Source organism: Podarcis liolepis, assembly GCF_965112155.1.
Source record: "Podarcis liolepis genome assembly, chromosome: 6".
In the NCBI taxonomy this organism is placed as follows: domain Eukaryota; kingdom Metazoa; phylum Chordata; class Lepidosauria; order Squamata; family Lacertidae; genus Podarcis; species Podarcis liolepis.
In genome coordinates, this window is record NC_139559.1 from 97293145 (window position 1) to 97313096 (window position 19952).

General features: G+C 43.6%; 2 protein-coding genes across 3 annotated transcripts in view; both read left to right on the forward strand.

Moving 5' to 3' along the window:
- The window catches only part of DARS2 (aspartyl-tRNA synthetase 2, mitochondrial), a 1012941-nt gene that overhangs the window by 679412 nt on the left and 313577 nt on the right, over positions 1-19952 (forward strand). The window lies entirely within an intron of this gene.
- Positions 1-19952, forward strand: part of COLGALT2 (collagen beta(1-O)galactosyltransferase 2) — a 67796-nt gene that overhangs the window by 1275 nt on the left and 46569 nt on the right. The window lies entirely within an intron of this gene.

Genomic DNA, 19952 nt, shown 5'->3' on the forward strand with positions numbered 1-19952 from the left:
GAAATGGGTTTGACAAGCTGTTGCTATTGAGCAGTTTTCAACTGAATGAGATGGAAAAATTACAACCCTTTTTTGCATGCTCTAACTGCAATACCTGGTTGTCCCCAAGTAATTTATTAATAACTAGGCTTTTGCAGCTGTTGCTTTTGCATAGGGAGAGATTTCTTGGAAGCAGTTAGTTTGTGTGTGTTTTCTGTCCCTGCCAAGAGAGAACTGTGTCTATTTGTGAGTACCACTTCATCATTCAGTTATGTCTGCCACTGAAACCCCACTAAACATCACCTTGGCTTGTTCTGTTGGGTTTCTGTGGGAGACTGAAATCACAGCAGTTCCCCTCTCTCCTTGCCCCCAATGGGAATACAGTAGCTGTACAACTGTCTCCAGAAGCATTAAGTGCAAGAGGTAACTCGATCTCCAAGCCATGTGTTTGGGATGGTAGGGCACATGTGGTAGAAGGAAGGACCGGCCCCTGGCTAACTGTAAGGGAGCGAAGAAGGAGGAGCATAGTTTCCAAACAAAAGCTGCAGAGGCTGATGGGGCTTCCTGTCACTCTTCAAAAGAACTTAGTGGGGTTTATTACAGGGGGCTCTGTTCACACCTGTGCTTTAAATAGTTTCCCAAATGAAAAAAACACATGTTCCAGTATGATTCCCCCTCCCACTGTCCATAGATAAGGACCTCTGTGTATGGTTACAGACTGGCAACTTGCCATAAGCCAGACCATAATATCCAGCTCCATCATAAGTGGAGTGATTTAAGTTGTGCATCTCGTAATCCCCGCCCCCGCCTGTCTCCTGACAAGTTTGTCACAATGTGCTGAATAGACTCGAAAGGCAGTCATGGTTCCAAAGGACCGTCTTTCTTTCAGTAGTCTCAGTCTGGGTGGGCTGGAGGGGATTGGGGTCTGCTGGTGGATATCTGGGTGGTTTTCAGGAAATAACCAAGGTTTTTTTACTCCCAGTTGTTAAACAATAGAAAATCCTAGCCCCCTTCCGCCTGCAACTAGGCTGCTGAAATGAGGAGAGCTTTGGGAACTAGGAGGGGGAACCAGAATGGGATTTTTGTGTGAAATGCCTGTACATAATCTTGGTTCTAAGCACAGGTTCCTGGGCTGTCTGGACCCTTGAAGATGTCTGGTTCTACCCTGTATACACACTATACCTTTAAGCACATTTGAAACACTTTATTTCCCTCAAAGAATTCTGGCCACTGTATTTTGTTAAGGGTTGTTGGGAACTATAAAACTATGATCCTCAGAATTATTTGAGGGTGAGAAAGCATTGAGAATGTGCTTTAAAGGTACAGTGTATAAAAAAACCTACTAAGTGTCTGTCTGCCGGCCTCGCTTTCTAAGCCACTATTTTTCACATGGTTTCAGCTAGTAGTGGGTCTTGAGGGTCTAGGAAGAAAATAAAGTAGATTTCACAAGCTTGAAGTCTGCACGCCCCAGATGTCTTGTACTGATTTGTTGGTGAAACTGCCAAGGTGGGGACACCCAAAGGAAAAAAGGAACATTATGCCACAATGGGAGGCCAGGATGCAGATCTTTTATCATATTCCACAGTGAATATGTGTGCTAGAGGCATTCATCTTTTCATATGGCTAAGTGTTGTAGAAAAAGGGCTCGCCATGTGGTTGTAGGTTCCCTGTACCAGTGGCACCACATCGGAAATGGTCCTTTTATTATTTTTATTAGGTGAATTAATTAGAGCAGTGAAAGTTCCTAGATCAGGATGTCATTTAGATGAAAAAATTAAAACAATAGCTCTCAGGCTGTGGATGAAGCTATAAAGGGTTCACATGATGGACTGTAAGGACCAACCCAAACAGAACGGCATCTCCTGTAATTCATGGGACTAAACCTGATGGCCATATCTGTGAGGGTAGCAGACAAGGGTTTTCTGAGCTCAGCATGCAATTTTAATTTAGGCTTCCTCTTCATGCTGCAGTCCTTTGTATGGGGTTGAGAGCAGCTTTCATTAGCAAATAGGTTCACCAGCCTATGACCCTGGTGGTCAGATCGAAAGTCCTCTGTGTGCGTAAGTGAGTCACCATGAAAAATCCTACACTAGAAACCAGTAATGTGCAGTAATATCTGTGTTATTGAGAGCATTATAATACTTGGGTTTGATGATTTTTTGGTGCACAGTCCTTCACGTAGTTTAATAAAGATATTTATGTTACTTGGTGTTGTAGAACTTCCTTTATCACTACAGTCTCTGTTCTGGGACATTACAAACAAAGATGCCATGTCTTTCTTTTCTGAACAGAACCAGCACTAGTCATCCCCAAATTTTCTCACAGTTTGACTTTTCTAGTGCCATTGCATGGCCATCTTGAAACAGTTTACAGTTTGCACGGGGGGAAAAATTGGATTCCCTAGATAACATGGAATAAATATATTACAAATGTTGTTAAAAGTGTGGTATGGATTTATCCTTACCTTTTGCTTCATACAAAAGGAGTCTCAAAGTGATTTTAAATGGATAGCGATGTCCAATAAAAATACAATTAAAACTAAACAAATTTGGGCATTAGGACAGCCTCTAGGTGAGGAAGCATTCTTTTAAAAAGAAACCTGGACATGCTCAAGTCTATTCAGCCTCCGATGTTAGAATTCTTGTAAAAGTAACAACCGTGTTTGATTGCTGTACCAAGAAGTTCATTGGGAGCACCTAAAACACAGTGGAAGAGCACCTGTTTTGCATGCAAAAGGCAAGTGTAATGATGACAGTGCATTATTAATTAGGAACTTGGAAATGTTCCCTTGGAGATGAATGTGAAGTATGCAAGGTCACAACAGTAAAATATAAACAGAAAGAGCATTCATGTGCTTAGTTGTTCTTTTTTTAAAGCAGGACTGTCACATTAAGAAGGAAAGATGCTCATTAATCATAGTGAGGTTCGAAGTTGGAGAGAGCAAAGCTTTTTCTTGTACCATTGGTCCTCGAAATAAATTTGCATTGATGTATTTTCTAAAAATGCAAGCAGAATATTTCTTTCCCCATTACCTGCAGTTTTAGGAGTATGAAGGTTGCTGTTAAAGGTTCTGTGGCTTTAAAAAATCACCTGGATGACTTCTTTAAATTTTCCACTGACATCTTATAGACCATTAATATGCCCATGAGAGTACTGCATTCTGAACACTTGGATAAAGTACAGCTATTGCATTAGAACCATAAAGACAATGTCGACAGAAGTCCAGGTGGTATGTAATTCCATCTTGGGACGAGGTGTTCTTAATAGAACTATAAAAAGAATAAGATAAATATATTATTAAGCCATTCACATGTTTTGCTGAATTATAGTTTTGGCGGAGTTCAAACAGCATCACTATTTATTTTCCCTTTATGCCTGAGAAAGCAGCATGGCAGAAGGGGGAGCAGGTGCAGATGTCTCTCACTACCTGTGTCAATGCTAGGTCCTGTTGCACCTTTTACTGTTTGCCTTGCACTCTGAGAAGACCACAGGAACCCCAGGAGAGAACAGGTGGCAGCTTTGTAGAAAACAGCTGGCTTCCCGCTAGTCTCTACTGTTGTAGGAGAGATTGGGTTGAGAGATACATCTTTGCTTCTCTGAAGATTGAACAACTCTTTGCTTGTGGAGAGAAAAGAGGGACACAAGAATGGATCATGGGTAGTAGCTGCAGTGTACAATTCCTGTGACTAGGTGCAGAGAAAAGGAATAAAAAAGAACATCTGCAGACTGGCCTTTTGTAGCTTTGGTTTTGTTTGCTCAAGTAACTCTCCAACTGCAGAACTTGTTTTTACCGTATTTTTCGCTCTATAACACGCACCCGACTATAACACGCACGTAGTTTTTAGAGGAGGAAAATCCGTAGGCATGCCACCCGTAGGCATTCCCTCCATAACACGCAGACATTTCCCCTTACTTTCTAGGAGGAAAAAAGTGAGTGTTATGGTGCAAAAAATACGGTAATTACTTTGCAATTTGATACCTCAGTTTTCGAATGTAATCTGTTCCGGAAGACCATTCGAGTTACGAAACGTTCAAAAACTGAAACTCAATAGCCAACAGCTAGGCTTCAGGGTTTTGCACTCAGTGGAAGTTGCGTTTCCTGTTCTACTTCCAAGGTGTGTTCAAAAACCAGGTTTACGGCATTCGAGTTCCGAAACGTTCGTCAATGGAGACATTCAAAAACCGAGGTACCCCTGTATCACTTGTTTTACCAGTCTCACTGAAGTGTTAGCATTATCTGTACCAGTCTTCCTTTGTAGTTTTCAGGAGCTAATTGGATTTGCCCAAATTCATTGTACACAGTTCTGCCATGGAGTACAGCCCAGACCAAAGCCAGGAGAGTCAGTGGAGAAGACAATGGTTGTGCCATAGGGCATGGGAAGCCTACAGTCAATTGTTTAGTATTTTGAGAGGGTTCAGCTGCAATTTCCGTCCTTTGCAGTGATGCTTTTAAAAAAAATAAAAAATGTTTGCATTTAATTTCCTCTCTGAGTCAGTGAATATTGATGATGTTCCCTATTCAGGGGTCAGTTAAAGGCTAAATGTGGTCGTTTTCCATAGCTAAATATGTATGGCTTTTTAATGGCCCTCTTTCCTCAAGGCACATATGGACGGTCTTCCTGTTGATTTTGCCTTTTTGCTCTTACCATGTTTTATCAAGTGGCAGGAAGCCTTCTCGATATCCTGCATTTCAGTTTTGAAGTACTATGTGAAGACTTCCTTGTCCTGGTGACCATCTTCATGTTCAAATAGGAACGGCTTTTTTTTTTTTTTTTTTTGTATTCTCAGGGGGCTGTTTTGTTTTCCAGGTAGATATATCCTGTGGGCCAGAATTGCCACAGAAACCTGCCTCCTCACAAGAGAAGGAGTTACAATAAAATGCAGTATGTCACAAACTGAATTCTGTGAAATTCAAATTGTAATACAGTGCAATAAAGTTGAATATATGAAGAAGCAATAATAATACAATTAAAGACCACACAGAATCTAGCACAGCACATTACCGTTGCTGCAACAACATCAAGTTGTCCACCAGGACCCTCAATAATTTTCACATGGTTAATGGGGGAAAGTTTGGGAACCATTGCTCTAGATGATACTGCTTCACATGGTGGTGGAATTGGCAGTGCATAAGCATGGTCACCAGTGGCTCACCCCTTCTTGTGGCACGCACGTGGGGCAGTGGGGGGCTGCCTGCCTGTGCTGTGCTTTTGTAGAAGGTGGAAACACCACTTTTCCGATGCCGTTATCTCCTGCAGAATCACAAAGGAGAAGGAGAAGGAGAAGAAAAAACATCTACAGAGAAATGAGGGTGGTTTTCTCTCCCGATAGTTCGGCTGAATTCTACAATTAAGTCCACTGGTGCATTTGCACCTAGCCCTAATTATGATATGGTCCCCCCTCCCCCAAAGTATAGGAAGGGTCTATTCATCTCAACCATGCACCCCAAAAAGAAAAGTGATATATTTTGTATGTATGATAACCCAGACACTATCTTTTCCCTCTCTGGCTAAACTTAGGCACTAAAGGAATGTTTTTGACTCCCTTGTCCTCTTTCGGCATCTCAGCAAGCAAAAGTTGCTCATGGCAGCAATCTGTTCTTAATTTAATGCATAGTGGCCAAATAATAGCTTGCAACACAAAAAAGCACAAAAGCCCCTGCTGCGCCACCAGGGACAGGTGATTAGCACTTGAGCAGAGGATCAAAGGTCCTGCTGACCGGAGCCCAGTAGCAGAAAGCAGGCAGGAAGGCAGGTAGAAAACAGATGTGTTCTGTAGTATTGTTGATTCGGTGTAAAATGACACTTTTGGAAGGTTGTATGCCTGGGAACCTGCACATCCCTTGCACCGCTGCTTTTAACCCTTCTTTCTCCCCCACCAGCCACATATCTGGATGCGTATTTGTCCGGCTGAAAGAGAAAGTGTCTGAGGAAGAGGGTTGCAGGGAGAAAGGTGAGGCAGGACCTCTGCCAAACATGTTGCTTTAGCCTCAGTTTCAGAGAGAGAGAGAGAAGCAGTCCATAAATGGCAGTACAGTATTTAATTGTTAAGATTTTAGACCGGGTGTTAATATTCTTCCAAAAGTCAACATTGGTTGGCCTCTCTCTGCAGTTTCCTCTCTTTCCCCCACCCCTCTAATTGATTTGAGTCCATGAATTATTCACTGCTGAGCTCCTGGAAAAAGTAAACTGTTGCGTCCCAAAGGTAATGGTAGTGGACATGTGGATAGGGTCCATGAACTATGAAGGTATAAACCAGACTTGATTGAAGGAGCTGGATGTGACTGCCAGCAAGAGCTGAAAAGAGGAGTCGATGCAGGCGAGGGACACACGGAGGAGCCCAGCAAGGAGTTACGGGGCCTGAAGTTAGCTGCCCCTTAGATAGAATCACACATCACAGCTTGGATTGGGATGCCCATCATCTTGAAGTGGCTGGGAGCAGGAGAGCTTGCAAAGTATTTAAATTTAATCAGACCCTCAATATAGAAAGGTTAAAGGAAAAGGAAAAGGACCCCTGGGTGGCTAAGTCCAGTCAAATTCAACTCTGCTTTCAGGCCGAGGGAGCAGGCATTTGGTCTGCAGTCAGCTTTCTGGGTCACGTGGCCAGCATGACTCAACCGCTTCTGGCGCAATGGGACACCGTGACGGAAGCCAGAGCGCACAGAAACAGCATTTGTGTGTTTTCCAAAGCACATATATAGTCTCAGAATACTGCCTCTCTCCATATGACCCCACTGGGCCTGCAATCATCCTCTGAGGCTGTTTTTTGTGTGTCCCTTCCCAAGAGAGGTCCAGAGGGTGGACCTTTTCTGCAGTGGCTCCCACTTGTGGAATGGTCTGCCCAGGTTGGTGCCTTCATTATACACCTTTAGGCACCAGGTGAAAATGTTCCTTGTCGAGTTGCAGCTCGGCATCCAGAGAAAAATCAGTCTCACACCAAGATAGGTTCCGAATTATGGCTGCTCCTAGGGAAATATGGCAGCTCCTAGGGCTAATGCAGCACAGCTTTTATTGTGTGAAATGTGTGAAATAGAAAGATACAAAAAATACAAGTCAAGCAATTTGTTCTAGCCAGCAGATAAAGACCTTGGTACTAGACCATGCGAGCGATCAGGCCATGCTACGTTAACCAATCATATGGGACAGCACGAGCTGTTCACGCGCTATTCATGCTCCAAGGATGCTTCTAGCTATGAGATCACCCTGTAACAATAAGAACTTTGCTCATGCTCTCATGTACAAGCAATCATTTTCCCACATGTCCTCTTTTCTTGTTTATATTGTTAGAGGAAAAGAGGGACCATTAGTCCAAATCGTACACTTCATTGCCTAAGCGTCTACACTTTGCAACATAAATTCCTCTTGTAACCCCTGTGGTGGGCCGTGGTCGGTACCACCATGCAGTGCATTGGGAAATCAAAGAGGGTATGCATTGAATGCAACAACACACCATGATGAAGCCAGCAATACATGCAATTACAATCAATAATATTTTTCTTAACCATAATCCATTAGGTAACCAAGAAGACAACCACTCCCATGGATCAAAACCTTCAGGTGGATTCAAAGGATTATGGGCTATCATTTGTTCCATATGATCAATAGTAGCAGAGATATTGGTCGATTGATCAGTTATATACCTGCAGCAATGAGAATGAATTAAGGCACAAATTCCACCTTTAGAAGCAAGGATCACATCTAAAGCATAATGATGTTGAAGAACTACATTTCTTATTTCTGATATTTCTTTGTTAATCATTTTTAAAGCCAAAATGGTGGAATTAAACAAATTTTCTGTCCAGTTTGCCAATTTATGCAAATCACGGTAATTCATGGCTGCACCTAAAGAAGGCAGAAGGGACCTAGAGATGGCTGTCCCTGTTAAACTTATATGATTGTCCTTCATATTATTGCTAATCTTAAATGAAGCATTTACTGGAATGCTAGAATACCACCATCAAAAAAGCTTCAAAGCTTTGAGAAGCTTTTAAAAATCATTTTCCTCAGCAGCTAAAAAAAAGGCACTAACCAAGCATATTCCGCTTGCTGTAACTAAAAAGATTGCAACAAGGCCGAGAACAGAGCCCATTGTCGCAGGCCTTGCTAAAGAACCATATTGCAACTTTCTTTCTGTCCGGGAACCATGCCAAAACACAAAAATGAAACAACTGGAATACACTGAAATCCCTTCACCCCCTCCCTTGCCAAGAGTCCACAATAGTTCCAAGACAGCCCTCTGTACATGCTCAGGGGAACACATCATAGGGCAGGACTCCTGAGGGAGGAGAAAAAAAGAAGAGATCTGGGGGGTAAAATCCAAGCGATGTCAATAAGGATGAGAATGGTAAATTAGTCCAATGGCTACTTCCAAGCAACCTGTGTGATATTTCGTGGCTCGATTATTGGCATGTAAAAACCACAATCCAGAAGAAGTCACACAACCATTTCTGCAGATACAGGAGCCCATTTGCTGTAAATAAGTCTGATGTATTGCTCCTTGTACTGCTGAGTCAAAAGTCCAAGCCCAATGAAACGTGGTGACACAGATGGGATGGTCGCTATTAGGAGGCAGCAAACCTGCAATGATGTTTGGTGGTTGAAGTGGCTTCCCAAGGAAAAGGGGGGCCAATGCAGTAGGGATGAAGATGGCCTTTCAGCGTGCCAGGAAACACTGGAACAGTTGTGGAAGAGCCTCTTTCATTGCAGAGGTGACTGTGATCTTGTCTGCTGGATCCTTATGTCCTTTAAGGGCAGAAAATAGTGGAGACAAAGTGGATGTGGGCAGGTCCAAATAACTCTTTATCCAATTCAGCTGTCCAAGAATTTGTTGTAAATCCACCAGTTTAAAATCAGGAAACTGTAGTTGAGGCGTGACTGGAATGGCTGCAGATGCTGTCAGCTTGTGTCCCAGGCACGTAATAGGTAAGGTCCGCTGGATTTTCTCCTTAGCCACTGTCAATCCAACAGGTTGTAGCCTTTGCAGGATTTTGGGACACGGAGGAGGACAGGGCCGTGGCTAGCAGGCCGTGGCTAGCAGTGCCCACTGACTGGCAGGCTTTAAGGACATTAGCAATGGCTATATTTGATGTTGCCATTAGAAGGCGCAGCACTTGCTTACAGTCCTCATGATCAAACGCAAGCTGGCAAACAATCAGTTCTTGTGCTGCCAGGTCCTGAACTTGCCGCTTGAAGGTATTGTACAAGCGATCAACAAATTGTCCATAGGGCTTTGCAGGATCCTGTCTGATGCTTCCCCATCGGCCATCTCGCTCATTCCTGTCATCAGGGACAGAGGCCAGAGCCTCTTGGGCTGAGGCTGTAGTGGCTGCCCAATACTGAGGGTCGAGAGTTGGCTGTTGGGCAATGGTAAGAAAATTGCTTCCTCCCGTCAGCCCATCGAGAACATCGGTTTGGGTCAGCATGACGGGGGCTGGCGGTGGGGCGGCACCAGCAGCCAAAGCAGCCAAAGCAGCCTGATGATTAGCCAATGCTACATTATTAAGATTATTCCGAATCCCATCAACACGACGTTGGCAGGCCCAGTGCCAAGCTTGTATAAACAAAATCATTTGATGAGGCTGCATTACAGTGCGGGCCAACAGCTTAACATCCTCTGGTATCAAATTTTGTTGAAAAATAGTGCCAAACAAGCCCAGGGTGTAAGGAGATTGTAAACCATTGTCCTTGACAGAGGAATGTAGTTCCTTTATGAATCTCAAATCAAACTGTTCGTGCCGGGCTGGGCCTCCCCCTGGCGCGGCAGGAGCAATCACAGGGAAGAGATTAGGAGTTGTACAATCAAAACCCAACAATGGGGCAGCGGCACGGAGAGATTCTTGGAGAGGCGTAGTAGGAGCGGTGCCAAATGCCTTGGGCGGAGGAGGTGGAAGAGCAGGGGGTGCTGCAGAATTTGAAGAATGCAGGGGAGTGACAGGAGGAGGCGGCGGTTTAGGAGGTAGGTTTGAGGCAGGCAAAGCGGGAACCGGGGGGGCGTTTGAAGAAGCTGTTCCAGCAGCCAGAAGAATGTTTGAGGGAGTTAAGCACGACATAGCTTTGTAGACGTTACTCCAGGCATGCAAAACCTTTACATCAATCTGCGGATGATTTTGAAAGAAGTGTCCAATTTTTTTCCAATCGTCTAACTCCCAGTTTCCGTCCTGGGGGAACCACGGACAGTGAGTGTCCAGGGCTTTTATAAGGGACTTAAGGTCAGCTTTCCGAACAGCAAGGTTGTTACTGGCCAAAAGGAATTTAAGGTCTTTTAAAAAATTTTTCTGTGGTGCAGAGAGAGATTTTCCCATGATTGCAAGAGTTGCAAAAAGAGCAGGGAGCACTTACCGAGGGATCCGTAGGAGGATGAGGAAGGCGCCTTTTGCCCTGTCCGGGCGGAGATAAGTGCTGATAAGTCCGTAACGTAGTCCAGAATCACATTCACACGGGAGCTCTCACCGGGGATCCACTACGTGGATGAACGACGCGTCTGCAGCCCTTGCGGGGCGAGGTGAGAGCTGAACGTTGTACACACGGGAGCACTCACCAGGGATCCACTACGTGGATGAACGACGTGTTGGTGAGTGCTGAATAATGAAAAACAGGCAGTCACACGGGAGCAGTCACCAGGGATCCACTACGTGGATGAACGACGTGTAGGTGAGTGCTGAATAACAACGTGAAGTTCGAAGGCAGTCACACGGGGCACCAATTGTCGAGTTGCAGCTCGGCATCCAGAGAAAAATCAGTCTCACACCAAGATAGGTTCCGAATTATGGCTGCTCCTAGGGAAATATGGCAGCTCCTAGGGCTAATGCAGCACAGCTTTTATTGTGTGAAATGTGTGAAATAGAAAGATACAAAAAATACAAGTCAAGCAATTTGTTCTAGCCAGCAGATAAAGACCTTGGTACTAGACCATGCGAGCGATCAGGCCATGCTACGTTAACCAATCATATGGGACAGCACGAGCTGTTCACGCGCTATTCATGCTCCAAGGATGCTTCTAGCTATGAGATCACCCTGTAACAATAAGAACTTTGCTCATGCTCTCATGTACAAGCAATCATTTTCCCACAGTTCCTCTTCAACCAGGCTTTGGGCATACGAACTGTTATGTACTGAAGTTCTCACCCTGGGCCAGCAGGGGGATACTGTAGATAGTTATGCAAATAAGGGATTGAAAGTGACGTTCACTGATTGGATAGTTTTAGAAAGTTGCTACAGTTACGTTGTACTGGAGCTCTATATAAGCAGGCTGACTGAACCCTTCAGCTCAGTTCTGTTCTGGCCTGTGAATAAACAAGAGCTGTTTGAAGAATCGCTGTGTCGTCTGATATGTTCACCCACAACTTAACACTAACATCCTATATCCTGTTAAATGTCTTTGTGGGAGAGGAAGGAGGGTTGTTTTGATTTGTTCTATTCTTCTTATTACCATATGTTTTTTGCGTTTTTATCTTGTATTTTTGTGCTGTGAGCCATCCTGAGATCTATAGATGAAGGGTAGAATACAAATTCAATAAATAATGAAATTAACCGTGTCAGATAAGGCCAGTGTTGTGCCCGTGTCGAGCTGAGAGATGGTGGCTTGCTGGCCAGCACCCAGATGCATCGCCCACTTCTGAGGCAGGCTGTGTTTTCTTCCAGCAGCGCTGAAAGTGGTCAGGAACACAGGTGGATATGAAGCAAAACTGGCACTGCAAGTTTAAACTGGCTTAACAGTAATTTCCCCTCACTAGGGAATTTTGAAAACTGTAGTTCTGTGAGGGGGAGGCAAAGGACTTGTTGAACAGAACTCTCAATATTCAACAAAGAACAACCCTCTTAATTGTTTGGGGTAACACCATGGCGGTTAATTTGAATTTATAGCTTATAGAATCAAGATAGGTTATAAACTTTTTGGTGAGGGAGGGTGTCCTGCCTGATTGTAGGCTGAGGTACAACTTATTTTTATTACTTATATAAGTTATAGACTCAGGGGTGGGATGTGGATGTCTTTCTGAATTTGTGCCTTACCTTTTGAAGCTCTTGCAAAGTGGCAAGGAGCCTTGGCGCTTTCTGAATGGCTGCACACCCAAAAAAGGTCAAAGAGGGAGATTCCCACCCACCCCATCTTTCCCTCAAACCTGGTGAAAGGTAGGAGCTTGTCCCTGATGCGGCCTGCACCTGGGAAGACCAAATAGTTGCACTTGCCCCTAACAGGCTGTGGAATATGTTTATTTACCATGTTGCATTTGTCTATTATTGAAGAATTGTCAAAGTCTCTGAGCTGCCTTGAAAATGGGATATGGAATTTCACTGTACACTGCGGTGGAGGAGTCTCTGACCTTGTCAGTGGAATGCTGGAAGTGAACCGGAGGCTTGTCCACGCTCAATGTGTCCACACTCATCTGTTTCACAATGCAGAACAAGCAAATAAAGTCCACATAAGAGGCATCTAAGTGTCAGTATGATGCTCCCCTTTTTGTACAGCATTTTGAATTGTCTGTTTACAATATGACTTGTGTAGATCTGCGTTTCCCAAACTTCTGAGAGCTGAGGCATGCTTAGTGTTTATTTTTAATAAAAATTAAATAAAACTGGTGGCATGATTCACTCTTGCACTCAAAGGATTTGCTTTCAGAATGTCTAAGACCAAAATCTATCATTCCATAGAGATGCCCTCATCTCTGAATGGGCTGTTTGGATAGGTGTGTCTTGATTCAAAGGAGGTGGGCTCAGAACAGTGACTTGTGCAGAAGAGACACCTGTAGCCCCTTCTAGGAACAGATAACTAGTACAGCTTTTAATTCAGAGAGATTGGCCCATCCCTATCACACCAAATGTTGAGATGTAGCAGAATTAACCACCTTCAGTGAAGGCCAATTGAAATAAGGCTGGAACCATTCATCATGCAGAGACACACTGGGTAGCCTCCTTGAAGGAGTAGAGTTCAGGCTGGCAAGAACTTTTAATTGGACAAATTGGGAATGACTATTGCAGGGTATGACAGCAGGAGTTCTTTGGATTTGTTTAATCCCCTAACTAAGTCTGTCGTTACATTTATGAAGACTTTTATAATGGGCTGTGTGAGCCTTGAGCAATAAATTCTTTCAGACAGCTTTTTTATTATGATTTTTTTTATAAACAGTATCAGGTTACTGGAACAACCTGGCAAAGGTCATTTTCTGTAGCTCACACGAGGGTAATAATTGCCCTAATACGCTTTGTTGAACATTTTTTTCCTGGAACCGGAGACCATCAAATTACTCATCTCAAAGTACAAAATCTGGTTCAGAAATGTTCTGACTACATGAAAATCTTAGCTGTATTGAGCACTTTACATTCACTTGCCATGTATTTTCCTTAATAAAGTCCAGGCTAATCTGGAGATTATACTGATAAGAATGGAAGGTGTATATAGGGTGATTCCGTTTTGGCGTTAATGTGGCTGGTTGTTGTGCTCATAAAGCAGAATGATCTTCCCAGTGAGTTGGTATTTCAGGCCAATGAAGTCATAGCTGTCTGCCTGGCAGCCTCCAGCTTGGAATCATTCATGCAAAATAAAGTTATTGCCAGAATTTCTCTTCACATACCTGCATTTGACGAAGGGCTCCTTGGACAGGTCAAGAGAGGTTTTGTTTGGTCAGTGGCATTTTCTTGTAATGGGAATCTTCCTAAGACAGATCTGTCCTAAACTGCAAGCCAGAGAGCATACGTGAGGCCCATTTCACAATCCATGTAGCCCAGGGCCATGACACTTAAATCTGGCTCAGTTCTAGAAATCAGACTAAACAAGCTAGAGGCAAAGCTAGATAGTAAGTACAGCAGTTTTGGGGTGAAGGATGAGTCATAGCAGATCAAATAGCCACAAACAGGTTGTAGTACAGGAATAGGCAACCTAAGGCCCAGGGGCCGGATGCAGCCCAATTGCCTTCTCAATCCAGCCCACGGACAGTCTGGGAATCAGCGTGTTTTGACATGAGTAGAATGTGTCTGGGTTATTTGTGGGGCATAGGAATTCGTTCATTCCCCCCCCCCTATATATATATATATATATATATATATATATATATATATATACACACACACACACACACACACACACACACACACACACACACAGTCCGGCCCACCACATGGTCTGAGGGACGGTGGACCAGCCCATGGCTGAAAAAGGCTGCTGACCCATTGTATTAGCTCATCTACAACAATATAAAAATCACAAAGTTTGGGAAAAGTTGGAGACATTTGAGCTTGGTAGTTGCCAGATTATAAGGAAGTGGTGTTTACCAGACAGTCAGCAGACCTTGCTAGAACTCAGTACAGGCAACTAATTGCAAGATACCACTACCACCACCTTGGGGAAGACTTTGGCATACTTTCACAAACATTTCATTATAACCAGAAAAGTCAGAAACTACATCTGAGAATGTCAAACATTTGACAGGAGTCTAAATTCTGTATTGGATTCACTATTGGTGAAACTAGCTAGCTAGATATTTGTATTAGAAGATGTCTGATACCAAATCTTAGATAAAAGAAACCACCCCAAAGGAAGTCTTGGCCATAACATGAGCTTCATTTCCTCAAAGCTTTGTGATTTTGATTGATACATGAGGAACCTGTCAGAGAATGGAATGCTGGTTCAGCCATTCATCTTTTGCTTGCCTCCATGCTTTAGAAAGTTCCCCACCTTTTAAAACTTAAAAAAGGTACGATTAATTTACTTGTTCATTTGTTTACACTCTGCCTCCCGGAGCGTAAAACTGCTCTGAGAATTGAGAAGGGGGAGGTTTCTTAGTGACACCACAATCGGTGCTTCCCACAGCTGGCATCTCCTTGCACATTTGTACTTCTGGCCCCAGGCCACGGAGAGAGAAAATAGTGGATTTAATGTGGTTGCTTCCATATGTCAGCCTTTGCTGAAATGATGCTCTCCAGGTGTTTTGGACTACAACTGCCATGAGCCACAGCTAGCATGGCTAATGATCAGGGATAATGGGGCCAGGTGAGTGGATGCTGCCATTTGTCATGTTGAGAAAGCATTGCAGGAGGCCAACCATTTTGGGTAAAAGAAGGAAAATGTTTAAAAGAGTAAAGGGAATTGTGTGTTCTCTGGACACTCTCCAAGATGCACAGTTGGTTTGCCCCTTCCACATATGATTCAAATTCAAAATGAATTTATTCTCTTTTCCACCCTGTAACTGCCAACAGAAGTAACTGTTTACCAGTCACCGATTGAGAGAATGAGCCAAGCAGGTTGCCACAGACATGTCTCATGCGCACGCCTGTGGCTTGAAACTCTTGAGGCAGACAAAAAGAAAACTGACAAAATCCATTATCCTGCATACTACATAAGTGTAAACTCATTCTCCAAGGCAGGCCCTTTCGTATCCAAAGTAGCACCATGAATGCACAAGAGGGAGTTCTTAGGTTTGCAGAAATAAATTAAAAAAAAAAAATAGTGGGGAAAACCCTAAAAGGCAAGGGGGGGTCAGAAGCAGCCCAAAGTGGGCGTTCCTTTCATAACTGAGAAACACAAAGATATTCCGTGAGAGTTTTTGCCACCAACACTCATGCTGTGGTTAACAAATTGCACACCAGCTCCTTATAACTGGAACCAATTTGGTCACTTAGATAGTTTAACAAAATTGTCCTAGGAGCTAGTGGCATTTTGATTATTTTAAGGCTATTGCTTTTGTTGACTTCATTTGGTGCTGAATCATTTTGAAGCCATAGTCAAGGGGTAGGGAATTCAATCAGACTAGCAGGCTGTATCTTATCCAACTTACCCAAGGGCCAAGTTTGACAGATGGGTGGGGCTACTGACCTTTGACTCACCTGGTGTCACGATGGCCTCAGGTGCCCTATTTTCGCTCACACAGTTTGAAATTAAACACTGCAGGCAGAGGCACAGTGTTTTGCACACCCTGGAGATCAGCTTTGCAGGGATTTTGCAAACTTCCATTTGGGCCAAACATTTCTTTACCTGGTGTCATTTATGATGTCAGGTATAGAGCAACTGGGTGGCTTGACCAGAATGGCTTTTGGGCCCAAATAGGAAGTTCTGACAGGCTTCATTAGTCTCACTATAGCTAGAAGAAAGCTTCCAAACTGTAGTATGAGTTAACTATAATTTAATTTGCCATAAAAGTTAGTGCAGATGTGAGTGGTTATTTTGTGGCTGTATCCCAAGAGAGTTATCCCAAGAGTTAGAATCATAGAATCCTAGAGTTGGAAGAGACCACAAGGGCCATCGAGTCCAACCCCCTGCCAAGCAGGAAACACCATCAGAGCACTCCTGACATATGGATGTCAAGCCTCTGCTTAAAGACCTCCAAAGGAGGAGACTCCACCACACTCCTTGGAAGCAAATTCCACTGTCAAACAGCTCTTACTGTCAGGAAGTTCTTCCTAATGTTTAGGTGGAATCTTCTTTCTTGTAGTTTGGATCCATTGCTCCGTGTCCGCTTCTCTGGAGCAGCAGAAAACAACCTTTCTCCCTCCTCTATGTGACATCCTTTTATATATTTGAACATGGCTATCATATCACCCCTTAACCTCCTCTTCTCCAGGCTAAACATGCCCAGCTCCCTTAGCCGTTCCTCATAAGGCATCGTTTCCAGGCCTTTGACCATTTTGGTTGCCCTCCTCTGGACACGTTCCAGTTTGTCAGTGTCCTTCTTGAACTGTGGTGCCCAGAACTGGACACAGTACTCCAGGTGAGGTCTGACCAGAGCAGAATACAGTGGCACTATTACTTCCCTTGATCTAGATGCTATACTCCTATTGATGCAGCCCAGAATTGCATTGGCTTTTTTAGCTGCCGCGTCACACTGTTGGCTCATGTCAAGTTTGTGGTCAACCAAGACTCCTAGATCCTTTTCACATGTACTGCTCTCAAGCCAGGTGTCACCCATCTTGTATTTGTGCCTCTCATTTTTTTTGCCCAAGTGCAATACTTTACATTTCTCCCTGTTAAAATTCATCTTGTTTGTTTTGGCCCAGTTCTCTAATCTGTCAAGGTCGTTTTGAATTGTGATCCTGTCCTCTGGGGTGTTAGTCACCCCTCCCAGTTTGGTGTCATCTGCAAATTTGATCAGGATGCCCTTGAGTCCATCATCCAAGTCGTTGATAAAGATGTTGAATAAGACCGGGCCCAAGACAGAACCCTGTGGCACCCCACTAGTCACTCTTCTCCAGGATGAAGAGGAACCATTGATGAGCACCCTTTGGGTTCGGTCAGTCAGCCAGTTACAAATCCACTGAGTGGTAGCATAGTCAAGACCGCATTTTACCAGCTTCTTTACAAGAATATCATGGGGCACCTTGTCAAATGCCTTGCTGAAATCAAGGTAGGCTATATCCACTGAGTTCCCTTCATCTACCAGGCTTGTAATTCTGTCAAAAAACGAGATCAGGTTAGTCTGACATGACTTATTTTTCAGAAATCCATGCTGACTATTGGTGATCACAGCATTCCTTTCTAGGTGCTCACAGACTGTTTGCTTAATGATCTGCTCCAGAATCTTCCCTGGTATTGATGTCAGACTGACTGGACGGTTATCCCAAGAGAGAGAGGAAATACCCAAACAAATGGGAGAAAGAGGTGCTGCGCAGTATGTGTGCTCCTGATGGCCAACTCACGATTTGGCTGTGAGACATTATATCCATTCTTGGTTTCTAGTCCAAATTCACCCATTGCGCTTCATGGCTGAGTGGAAATTTGAACCAAAGTGCCTCCTGTCCAGATCTGGCACAGTGTCCACTAAATTCTTGGCTCTCGTGACTCTAATGCAGAAGTGCAAGTCACAGTGTTCCTGTGTGCACAACCCTTGAGACCGAGAACCCAGTCACTCTAGGACACATGTTGCACTCTTGCTAAGTGCTTGTTGAGACGGATTTCATAAAATCTTTCTTACAAGTCTGCCTTCAGGCCATGCTCGTTGTTCCCCAAAATTTATGAACTTCATTGCATGCTGCCGGATCTGTAAAAACATGTCGGGAGCAACCTGTAGTCCCCCGCCCCGGTGTGTGTGTGTGTTTAAAGTGCCTAAGGTGGAAATTTTATTTTATGGGATGTTTGCTGGTTTGAATTTACCAAGCCAGGCTGATACCTGTGGTTGGGTGGGTCTGAGGACGCAAAGCATGGCTAACCTTACCTTCTCTAAAAACATCTTACTTGTCTCTCCCACAAACCCACTTTCTGTGTTGATTTTTTTCAGTTGTTGATCACTGAAAGTAAAAAAAAAAAAAGTCCTACCAGGGTTGCAAACTTTAATCATTGACTGAAAATGGATCTTGCATATTAAAGCTGACCCCACCGCTACTCAGGGCAGGCAGCAGATTGTTGAAGGCTATTCTATGTTATCTATATAATTTCTGCCGCTGTTCTTCAGCCATGTTTCCTCTCCATTCTTTCAGAATGTATGAACTCTTATCTGTGAGCTTGTAGATTTGCATGGTCCCAGTGAGTATAGTTTGGCTTATCATATCAGGCAGATCAGGCCAATCCTGCTACTTGGCTAGTATTGAACTTCAGATCCCACTTGGAAAATAACATCATTTTTATATTACTATTGTTTTTAAATAGGCCAGTTTAGTTCACGAGGTGCAGACTTACAGAGATACTATCTGAAATCTGCAATGGCCCTAATTTTTATTCCTGTAGGTTCCCTCTCTTCCCTGGTACCTTTACCATGCAGTCCTCCCGTGAGCTCAAACCTCCTAGGCTAAAAATGTATTAAATTGTTAGCATATCTAAGTTGATGTGTCAGCACAAAGTAGCTATTTTGGTGTAAAAGCTCAGCTATCAGAAAATAAATATGTCCCCATAAAAATAGAAGTAACTAAGCCTGAAGCATTCCACTATGTCACTTTTTATAAATAAAGCTGTTAACAATGGATATGGATCAGTGTGTAATCTTGCTTTTTATTTGACCTAGTATCTCTGTGCTACGTGAACAGTACACTTAATCCTTTACACGTTTTTCCTCCCCTGATCTCAAAGATCAATGTTTCTGAGCAATGAAAAATAAATCAAAACTCACAACTGATGCCAGAAATAAACACAGACCTTAAACAATGCTTGTGTAAATACTGGTTGGGTAGAAAATATATGAAAATAGGCTCTCTCTAAAACTTCTTTGAGTGAATTTCATCAATGGTTTCCTTCTACATTTCTTTGGGGGGGGGGAGGTGGGGCGGTGGAATTGCTTTAATACTGCATCTCCATCATTTTCATCCTCTGCATCATTTGCCCATGTGCCATTTAATCAGAATGGGTGTAGTGGCCAGTATGATCTGCCCATAATTCCTCAATGCAACGCCACGCATGAAGACTCAAGGATGTCCTTAAATAAAATCAGATGGGTGAACACACTATGTGAGGGCAAAGAAGAGTAGAAATTTTGTTTGAGAATCATTCATTGAAAGGTTGTCTTGCCAAATGCAAGGTAGTTCTTTTAAAATGAGATTCAGAAGTAATAGAAAACGCAAGTGAGTGAGAAGATTAAAGATTTTATTCTAAACAGGGAGCAATACAGTGGTACCTCTGGTTGTGAACGGGATCCATTCCAGAGCTCTGTTCACAACCTGAAAGGAACACATCCCGCATCCGCGTGTCTGTGCATGCGTGGGTCGCGATTCGTCGCTTCTGCACATGTGCGTGTCATCATTTTGCATGTCTGTACATGTGCGAGCGGCAAAACCCGGAAGTAACCCTTTCCGGTACTTCCGGGTCACCGTGGGACGCAACCTGAAAAGACGTAACCTGAATCGAACGTAACAAGAGGTATGACTGTATATACAGACCAAGCAAGCGCTTCAACCTGCCACTTGGAATCCCTCAAGAAGCGGTGAAGTGACTCGCCCAGGAAGCCTCCGTTTGCATGGCCCCTCCACCCAGGCTTCTCTCTATTCTGCCCCAAACCATATGATTTATAGATAGCTAGATAGCTAGCCTGTGCAGCATGCAAATTATTCATTAGCCACCCCCTC